Source organism: Anas platyrhynchos, chromosome 2, assembly GCF_047663525.1.
Source record: "Anas platyrhynchos isolate ZD024472 breed Pekin duck chromosome 2, IASCAAS_PekinDuck_T2T, whole genome shotgun sequence".
Lineage (NCBI taxonomy): Eukaryota > Metazoa > Chordata > Aves > Anseriformes > Anatidae > Anas > Anas platyrhynchos.
In genome coordinates this window covers 52,785,842-52,796,530 of record NC_092588.1, presented here as the reverse complement: position 1 = coordinate 52,796,530, position 10,689 = coordinate 52,785,842, and positions in this window count along the sequence as shown.

Below are 10,689 nucleotides of genomic sequence, written 5' to 3'. Positions count from 1 at the left end.
GTTTGGGTGTAAAGGGGCATGTAAAATGCTATGATATGGGACCTTCTTGTCATTTTTAGGAAAGTAACTGTGTAAAACTTGCAAATGGGTGGGTTTATTTTCATCTAAAACAATTTATTATCACTCTATCATCTTTCAATCTCTCAACTATGACCTGGAAGTAGTGTGGTGTTCATCGTGGTACTGCATTAGGAAATGTGCCGTGTTCTGTCTGGGACAAATCCTGCTTTTTGGTATTTATTGATCTGTATGGAGATGAGAGTGCTGGGAATCCTCCTCCTCTGTGGATATGACAGAGGTACGCTCATTTTGCCAAATTTCTTAATTTTTAATGGCTCTTGCTGCCTGTCAGAAGCAGCTCTGGTGCATCTCCTCTGCCTTCACAAAAGAATGGGACCTGTCTGGACACATAAAGCACCGCAGGATGCTAACTGCAGGCCTATAAGGAAAAAAATATGGAAGACACCGAAAACAGGGGGGGAAAAGTGCTCAAAACGCTTTCAGAGATGCAAGAAGAAATCTAAATGCTTCAATAATAAATGTTCTCTTAGTTTCTGCTTTTTGTTTTTCTGAAAATATATATATATATATTTGGAAGAGGCAGATCTTATATAGAATATATATCATATATATATAGATGCTGATGTACCCCAGCCCAGCAGCTGGGAGCAGCCCCCTTCGCCCCAGGGATGCGGCCGGGATCCCTCCCGGACTCGGGGCGAGGAGCCGCAGCCATCGGCAGGTGGCAGTGCAGCCCCAGCTCCGGTTTGGCTGAAGGGCAGACGGCTCCCGATGCGAGCGTGGGGTTTTTATCTCTTGGGATTTTGTTTGTTGAGTCCCGAAGAGCTCGTTTGATGCAGCGTGCGGAGGAAAAATAGCGTCGGTTCCCACAGAAGCTAGCGCAGCCAGGACTAATGCTGCTGGGCTTTTTCATGTTACAGCTTTTGTAGGCGCTGAATTTCGGCTCTTTCATCAAATTCATTCATTACAAAGATGAGCGAAATGAGATGTTGTCAAGCCGTTGTTGTATGTACAAACACACACGTGGTGTATGCTTGAAGAAGATTGCTTTTCGTGTGTAGTTAGGGTCGCCTTTCGTAACTAAACCCAGGCACATTGCTTGGTTGAGCATCTCAGCAAGTGCCCGTGCTGTTTTGCAAGATTAGCTTTACCCCAAATTCAATTTTCTTTGCGTGCATAATATTGTTTACACACGAAAGACTAAAATCCGTGATACAAACCGTGCTATTGAGACTTAGAGTGAGGCAGCTGCTATTTCTCTATAGCAGTAAGCACCAACAGTTAAGCCCTGGATCTTGCTCAGGGGGCTAGGATTCAGTTGCTGCAAAGCAACACCAATATTCCGCTTGGTTTTGGGATGATGGACCGTAAATCACCGGTGCTATTGTTTCTAGCCTCGCCTTTAAAAAGAGTCTGCGTTTTTACCCTCTCAAGTTTTATGGCACTTAACTGCTCTGATAAAACATGTCCCAAAGCCTGATAAAACGAGCTTTTGGTGGGTAATTCAGGCACCTGGGGTTTCTCTGGCAAATTTTAACCCCCGACTCATCCCTGATGCTGAAGTCCCTGTCTGTCTGGAACCAGTAAGTGGTTTTATAGAGTACCTGCAGTGTTCAGCCCTGGCAAAATCAGTCTCAGTAAGAGCCAGGCAGAATCTCAAAGTCTTCTTTCTTGCTGAAAGGGATCAAGAGAAGATGAAGGTGTTTATGTCTTTCTCCATCTTTTTTGTTAATTCAATCGGTTTGTACTTAAGCCACTTAAGAGGAAGGCTACAAAAATGTGGCCTTGAATCCTCTCAGTTAGAAGAGAATTAAAACTAGGTCTACAACATGCAGGCTGAATGTTAAACCGCTGAACAATTGAATAAGGGAGGGTGGAACCATCACAAGCTGTGTTTCTTATTGTGCCTTCTTTTTTTTTTTTTTGGCAATGAAGGAGTTTAGGCAATGATCCCAGCAGAAGGGAAGGGATTACAGAGATCAGTTCTACCTGAAGACAGACTTTTTTCCTGCTCTCCAAGGTGACGTTCCCAAAAGGTATGATTCATAAGTGGGGCTGGTGTGCTTGTTTCCTGTGGTTGCACAGGCAACGGAGCTGAACCTTAAATGAGTTGAAGCTTATAAACCGTTTCCTCTCCAGGACTGTTTGTGAGAAGCTGAGCCTCACCAGGGAACCGGCTCACACATCCTGTATCTGGCCTAACACCCCCAACACACTCCCCGCGAATCTAACAGCTCCTAAAGCTTGTCACTGACCTTACTCTGCTTTAATTTGGGCACTGCAAGCTGCTGTGGCTCAGCCCCTGATTATCTCTGAGCAACTCAGCTACCTGTGGACCAGGGACAGTGATTCTGTAAGCTGTCCATAGCTGTGCTGTCCCTGCTTGTGAATTGCAGCCCTAACTCCTCTAGAAAGAGCAATGGTGGCTCTTTCCCTTCCCTTCAGCATTTCTTGATGAGACTCAGCAGATCCTTACTCAGTATGCTTGTTTTAATAGGTACTAATTTTAGTGCCTAACGCCCCTAGACGGGGAGAGAGAAGCATCTGTCAGGCTGGCAGGCAAAGTACAAATGATGTCAGGCGTTCTTCCCTGTCATCCAGCTACCAAGCAGCGGGTATTTAGTACGACAACATCCAAATGTCACACAGAGTGATGACTGGCCTGAAAAGCACGAGAGTCCTAGGGGAATTCACATCATCAGGGTGATTGAATCTAAACACTAGGCACTTGGGATGACCTTTGCGGACTATCTCCTACGGGTAGGCATGGCTCGGAGTGCTATTCAAATCACCTCAGCTGACTGCTGACTCATCTCTGGTTCCACTCTCTGCATCCCATTGCTTGAGCATAAAAATTGGTTTAGTAGCACTCATTAGCTGTGAAAGGCAAACCTAACTAGAATTCCCACACAAGCCTCATGAGATCAGAAGTGTCACAGAAAACGAGTATGTAAAACTGTATTAAAAAGGAGGGGAAAAAAAAGTATTCACACAAGTTTAACAGGGATGCATACCAGTCCCAGCAGGCTTCTTTCAATGAGTAGATGAGAGCTGCAAATTAAAGATACTTGCAGCTGGGAACTTCCTTTTCAAAGAACTGCAGGTCACTGTGACATTTGAAATGGTTGCAAAAAGCTACAAAGAGCCCACAGTCATTGCATGTGCCCCCCCAACACACACACACACACACACACACACACACACACAGACAATAGTTCCTTGAGCAATCGGCACAGCTTTATGCCCCATAGCAAGCTTCAGAGCCCTGGGACTGGAGTCAGGTGAAAGGGGAGTTGACAAGTTTCATGTTAGCAAGATAAAATTGTGAACCTCGTGATACTTTTTGGGAAGAGAATTAAGTGGAATAGAGTTACCTGTAGTCAGTGCTTGCCTGGTCCTTTTACTGATTTCATGGATAAGGTATTTTATATCTATTAGAACTTGAGCCATATGTTGTGCAAAACAATTTGTAAGATTAACTGTTATTGCTATTCTGTTGGCAAAAAGGGGAACTTGGCCTGAATCTAAACCCTTGTACTTTGCCTGTTGCCCTCTTCTGCTAATTACAAGAAAAATAAAAAGGTAGCAATGCTATTTTCAATTGTCCAAAGACAGCATTTCTTTTGGACTCTGACTTTTTTTTGTAACTAATTGGACATAATCTTAGAATTGAACTACAATAACTAGTTTCTGTGCTGTAACAAACATAGGTGAGCAAACTGCATGTCTTTCTGGTGTTTAGGACCCGAGGGAATGGCATGGAGCTGGGACAGGGGAGGGTCAGGCATGGTGTTAGGAAAAGGTTCTGCACCCAGAGGGTGTTTGGGCACTGGGACAGGCTGCCCAGGGCAGTGGTCAAGACACTGAACCTGCCAGAGTTCAAGAAGCATTTGGATAATACCTCAGACATAAATTTTGATTTTTGGGTATCCCTGTGTGGAGCCAGGAGTTGGACTTAATGGTCCTTGTGGGTCCCTTCCAGTTCAGGATACTCTGTGATTCTATAGTTTGTTATTGGTGCTTTTTAGCACATCCATCTGTTGATGGCCTCTTCGTCTGTGTGAGGCAGAGGACAGCAGCAGCACTGTTTACAACTGTATTTGAGGATGACCTACCACACACAGCCCTAAGAGGAAGGAGGACTCATCAAACTCATACAAAAGGATGAGTAAGGAATACACTGCAAAAACACAGAATTCTGATTCATTTACTGCAGGATGACCGTGGGCAACCTGCACTTCAAAAGAGGATAAACTCCCCAAATGAAGCACTAGTTATAAGCGCGTGATTAGCAGAAACTGTACATATTAGCTAGCTGCAATATGGATGGAACAGTAATCAGAAGACAATGATGAGAGTTTGAGGAAGTCCTTACTTAGCCTTTACTCTGTTCCTGTTGCAATACAAGCAGCCTGCTGCCCTTTTAATTTTCTGCCCCAAGCTCTGGATGCAGAATTTAGGCAAGTGAGTAGCTGTCTAAATAAACTAAAGATTAAAATACCATACAGAGGAGAGGAGATAAGAGCTAATGCACTGAAGTATTTCCTCATGCAGCTGGTCAGAGAGATGACTCTCTAGTCAAATCCCAGTATCCAGCCTTCTCTAAAAGCTGGACACCAATGCCTTGTCAACTGCTTAGGTAGCCCCTTAGTTCAGCAACCTAAAGCAGCTCTTCAAGGCTTCTGTGTCAGAGTTTCTCTCTCTTCTCTCCCCTTCCTCCCTGGCATTTCTGCCCTTCTTGCAAGCACTTAAATGCCTTATGTCAGTGGCCTGCATCCCTTCTGTTAAAAGCTTTACACATGCCTAAGGGTTGAGGCCCACAAGCAAGAAAGGCATTCCCTTCCCTACTTTGTGTACCACACCTTGGGCCTCACCTTGAGATAAGATTCAAAGCAGTTAATTAGCTGTAGGGCAGGCTTTGCAAATTTTGGTGAATAAAAATTCAAGCACTTCCAGGATTAAGGAGTAGTTTAATGGCAGCTTTGAAAACGCTGGCAGTGTCTAAATGATGTGTCAGACATGTAAGACTCTTGGGTGAAAGATGAAATCAGATTCTTGTGCACATCTGAGGATGCACAACAACAGGGCAACACATGAAAAAAAAACACGTGACATTTGGGGGCAGTAGGTAAGTGTGCTAGGAAAACTCTTCTGGCTGATGTTCTCATTAGCGAGGCCTGGGAGACCTCATCCTATGCCAGATTGTCAAGGTTGGTAATTTTGCCTTTTCCACCACCAATCTCAAGAATTGCTAACAAAGAACAAATATCAAACAAGGGGGTGCTAGTTGCTTATTTTCACAACCGATTTCTATACTTTACACCTATGTGACTGAGTCTGGATTATTCTTACCTGTGATAGATTTAGTGCTCGCACACACCCTTGGCAGGAATGTTGTTACCTACTGGTGGTTTTAAAAGTGACTATAAAAGCAAGGAAAGCATCTGGGAGATGCTATTATGAACAGGTCAGGGTGTGTTTATTTTAGTTATTTCTTCTCCTTCTAATCCCTCCATGCCTCTGTAAACCTATTCATGGGCTTTCTTTCAACAGGTAAATTATACTGAATTTAGTAAGGATCACTTCAAGAGGCCATTTCAGCAACATTATGCAAAATTCCAGTATTTATCTTTACAGGCTGATGTATAATTCTGTCTAACTTTCTGACTGTTCTCACACTTTTATGTTTTTACAATTTTTATTGAGTTTCAGCCTCTAATCAATAGTACATTATTAACTTTCCTATACAATTTGCTTCGTTTTATCTCTGTGGCAGTTGAAATTTCTATTTGGTGAATCTCTTTGCATTTGTCTGCTGTATGTGGCTGACGTCAGACGCATGTATCTGGGCATGTTCTTACACAATCCACAAAGGCTTGTTTCAAGCTTTTGTCCCTAGAAGCTACAGAGAAAAGGACTCTATAAAATCTGTTCAGAACAGTAGCTGGATGGGGTGGTGGGGTGAAAAGTTTTATCCCTGGAAATAAAAGCAATGTGGCATGAGGGTATTTGTAATATGGGTTCCTTTTAATGAATCTTGGCCACTTAGTTGACTAAAGACATTAAATTGGTCTTTCCCAAAAGTAAGTAATTAAGTTTCAACATGGAGAATTAAATTGCTTAAGATTGTTACACAGCTATCTGAACAATACTTCTACTGTCTTGTTGCTTTTATTGCTTTTTTGCCCCTGGCATTTTGTATGTAATAATCCAGACACCATGAGACATATTTATTAAATACGTTGGGGCCTTTTGTGCAGTACAATCTTGGTTTATATAATTTTATACAATACGCTATTACTGTAGTCAAGTAATAAATATGAGAAGGGTTAAGATAAAAACTTTGGGCAAAGCCAGTATTCCATACTCAAAAGCAGTTTGGATCCCCGAAATAAATTACATCTTTGTTGGGAGAGACATGCAGACTTGGGAGGTGACTTTAGGAGATATTTTGCTCTTGAGCTGAGCATAGTTCCTTTTATCGTGCTGTGAAAAGTCAGCTGAAAAGCAACTTCCACGCCAATGCTCACAGCGCTCTCAGACCGAGCTCCTCAGTGAGGTGACTGGTCTCGCTCTGTGTTTGTACAGTGTCTAACAGGGAAGGGGGGGGGCTCTAGAAGATGCAATGTCTTACGGCATTTCCATAATATAATAAGCACTTTCTCAGTAGAGGTGAGAAATGTGATGTTTGAACAGCTTCCACTTCTAATTCCTCAGAACATCATTTCCTCTTATGTCTCTGCAAGGGCTGATTTAACAGCTTTCTGTTAGCACTAGCCTAGATAACAAGTGGCAAACAAAATACTCCAAGGCTGCCTCTTTTCTTATCCCACAGCCTAATGACACAAGGAGACGATTGTACCCCGTTTGCCAACTATATACAGTGCTTTATCTTGCATTTTGGCTTACACTGTCAAGTCGCTTATCATCGCTCTGTGACACTGTCTGCACAGCTCCTCCATGCAGTTCATGGCTGCGGTACCTGGGAATGTATCATAAAAGAGCAAACGCGTGCGTTGGCACCTGTTGATCACTGATGTTAAGAGGGAAGCTGTTCCTTTTGCCAGCCAGTGGCACACCAGATCTCCAAGCCCCTAAGGAGGTGCTATTATACATCATCTGGGCACCCTGTGGCCTTCATGAGTCTGGCCACAGCCTCCAGGCAGCCAGGTGAGAGAGCCAGCATCCAGTCTTGGTAGCTATGTATTTAGCAGCAGTAAAGCTTCCACATTTGTGTGCTATGGAATTAAAAGAATGGGGAAGACCCCCTTATAAAGTACCATGAAGGGTTTTGTTTCCTTGTGGAAGTGCTGAAGTTTCTGCTGACCCTTCCAGGCATGCAAGAACAAGTAATCTAGCCGCTAACCTTGGGAGTCCTGCCCAGCACACCACTCTGTGCTCTGATATTATCTGCAGCTTTAATGCTCCCTTAGAAACCTCATGTTGTATTTGGATGTCAGAAACTGTGGCTTAAATGAGCTCATCTCATGCAGCTTTTATTATATCTTGCTACTGCATTTGCAAACGTAACCCGTTTTATGGTGGGGTCTTGCTTGAATGGCCAGAACCAACGTGTGCCTGCAGCTGGAGGTGACTTGGATAAATGTGTCAGCAGGCTACGACCTTCTATGCAGAGAAAGAGGAAACAACGTCTGAAGCAATTCCTAGAGCAGCACAAATTAGCTCGCCACTAAGAGCCCTCAGAGAGGTTTCCAGAAAGCCTCATGCTTAACCCAGGTAATTACAGCTGCAGGTGGCTTTGTAAGCGTGAATCACATAGGTGAAAGCTGTGCTGAAATGTCAGCAAGCATGGTTCTAGATGCCTAGGAAGTGAGTCCAACTACACTTTACTGACCGTAATGCCACGACATCCTTAAACCTTGCATCAACCGCTAGCCGGAGTACTGCGTCTAATTACCCTTTACAATACCTGGGATGGGCAGAAACTGTACTGGCCATATCCTAGTCTATGTCTATATATGCCTGGATCTGTAACTTGGAAGTTCACAAAGAATTTGACACTGGGCTTCCTCAGTGTGATGTCCAAGACATTTTGAGCATTTTATTCAAAGCAAAGACTTCCTTAGAACAACCTAGGTCTGCCTTCTGTCCTAGCAAGTATCCTTGTAAAAGTGGGTTTGGATTTTTTTTTTCATCTCCTTTTCTGCTTTATATATACTCATTATTGGCATTTCTTCTTGTCAATTCAAGTGAAAGGGTTTCCCTTCCTAGCATGATGGCTGACATCAGTCTCATTTTTACATACAAAATTCTATTTTTTATTGGATATAGCACTAGTGAATTTCAGACCCAAGCTGTATGATGACACTTCATATACCACATTAATCCATGATGGCAAATCCTAAAAGAGGGTCTAATTTATTAAGGATCACTGCAAATTAAATACATCCTACTTCAAGGAATAAGTTGTTCTCATTTGTGAGGGTCTGGCATATGAATAGATGTTACAACTCTGTGGACAGAGAATAACGTAAATCAAAAAGAACTCTTAACTGCTCTTAACAATTCCTCTTCATAAGGATAAACTCTGGTTATCCAGAGGTCCTTGCAAACTAGCCCCTGTTAAATGGGACAACCTAGGTGGAGAGGAATGCAAAATTTGGTGTGTTGATACCAAATTATTCCAGGTATAAAGAACTAGTTCTGCAAGGACATAGGGACAGGAAAGAGGCTGTTGACAATCTCTACTACTTCCACGTAGGTCTACAATTCTAGCCAGCGAATTTCTCTAGGTTTTGAGAACACACAGGCAAAGGGAGCTTGACTGAAAGTTGCTCTTTCCTGCCTCGTCTACTCTAGCCTCCACTATACCTCCAGTGGAGCATAAGTGCAATTTCCATCACAGGTTCATGTTGAGAGCTGACGAGGCTGAGGCATGGCGCAGGCAAGGGAAGGATTCCTTCACCACAGAACTCAGGAAGCAACTGCAGATCAAAAATCCCCCCAGCTGAGGAAAAGTTACAGGGCAAATCTGGACCTGCCATTCCTGGTAGAGCAACTGAAATGTACAGGTATTATGCTTTCCTTCTCTTGACCTCTTCAAACAGTCCTTAAATATTCAACAGAAGGATAGCTGGAGCCCTATATAGCAGGTATAGCCTAGGCCTACACGTGGAAGGAAAACTATGGAAGAGCTCCTCAGATTCCCAGAATGATCTCCAGTGCCAAAGCACCTGAAGCGATGTTTCAAGCTCTAAGCTCAACTTAGAAGACTAGCATTTGTCAAGCCTAAGCAACTTGAAAAGGTGGTGGCAGTGGGGGATGTAGGGACACACCAAATCATGGACACCTGCTTCTGTCTAGGTTAATGTCAAAGTAAGTTATGCCACAGCCCAAACGTACCAATGTGCAGGGCCGCATGCCTTTAAATCATGCTGCTGCTCCATGTGAGGGTTTTCCCTGCCCTCAGCACCCCTGGCAGAGCGCCTCTCAGTTAGAGGATTAAATTCGAGGCACCACAGGGCACCCTTCAGTGCACTCCCATTGTACAGGCCTACCACAGAGGAGAATGAGAGAGCAATGGTGGAGCACTGGGTGGAAGGGGAAGGGGGATGTACGAGTGGCTGCGTGAGTGAAGTCACGCAGTCATGCTGTTCGTGCTTTTCAGATGTGGTGCTTACGGTTTGTAAGACTGGAGCAAGTTGTGGAGCAACGTCCGTGTTTTTCGAGCTTGCTGTGGGAGAACTCATCTGTCCCCACTCCAGATCCTGGCAGAAGTAGCATGGGTATGGCAAGTCATGAAAGTAAGCTAGTTCTGGCTCCAGATTTGTCATTCCATTGGTGGCAAGGCATGGATCCAGCATTTTATTCTCTGATGTATGTCTGTGTTATGCAACAGCCAGGCTTGTTCTCAGTTCTCCTCAAGTTCCTTGGAGTCAGTACTCAGAGCCTATTCCACAGCCCAGATACGTCTGCTTTCAGCTAACCCAGACGGCCCTCTGCCTATCTGCTGTGTCCCAAGACGCCCTGATACCAGCTTTGGTGCTGTGCACTAAGCATGTTCCCATGCTACACTCCAAACCCGTCTCTTCTCAGAGTCCTAAGCCAATTTCGGTGATGTCTGTGCCATGTTCCAAGCCTTTCTCATCCCAGCTTATCTCTGCTCTGTGAATACACAAAATAGCACACGATAATCTGTTCACAGTTCCCGATTCAGTCCAAACTGTCAGAATATATGTAACTGAAATACCTTTTGGTGCAAGCTGACAGGATCGTAGAGGAGAAAGAACGAAGACCAAACATTACAGCATGGTACAAAGTTTCTGGGCTACCATGGAAAAGAAGCCATGGTACAGAAAGGGAATCACTAGAGACTGTGGGAAGTAGGTATGTTATCTGAACAGGAAAGCAAAGCAGATGCCTGCAGAACTGGCATGTAAGCACTAATCAGTACACAAGGCAGTACCAAGTTCAAGAACATGCAAAAACTACCAAGAGAAAGGAAAACATTAGTATTACTTCAATTAGTTACCTCCTGAGAAAGATTAATAAAAGTTAAAATTAGTTTCAAATGTATCTGGTGAAAAACCTAAAAAGGTTAAACAAAGGTGCTTTCATGAGTTCTTTGCTGAAAAAGGAGCTTTTGAGATTGAACAGGAAGCAGTTAGAGTGTCAACATGAAAGGAACGATTGATCAGAGGCGAGTGC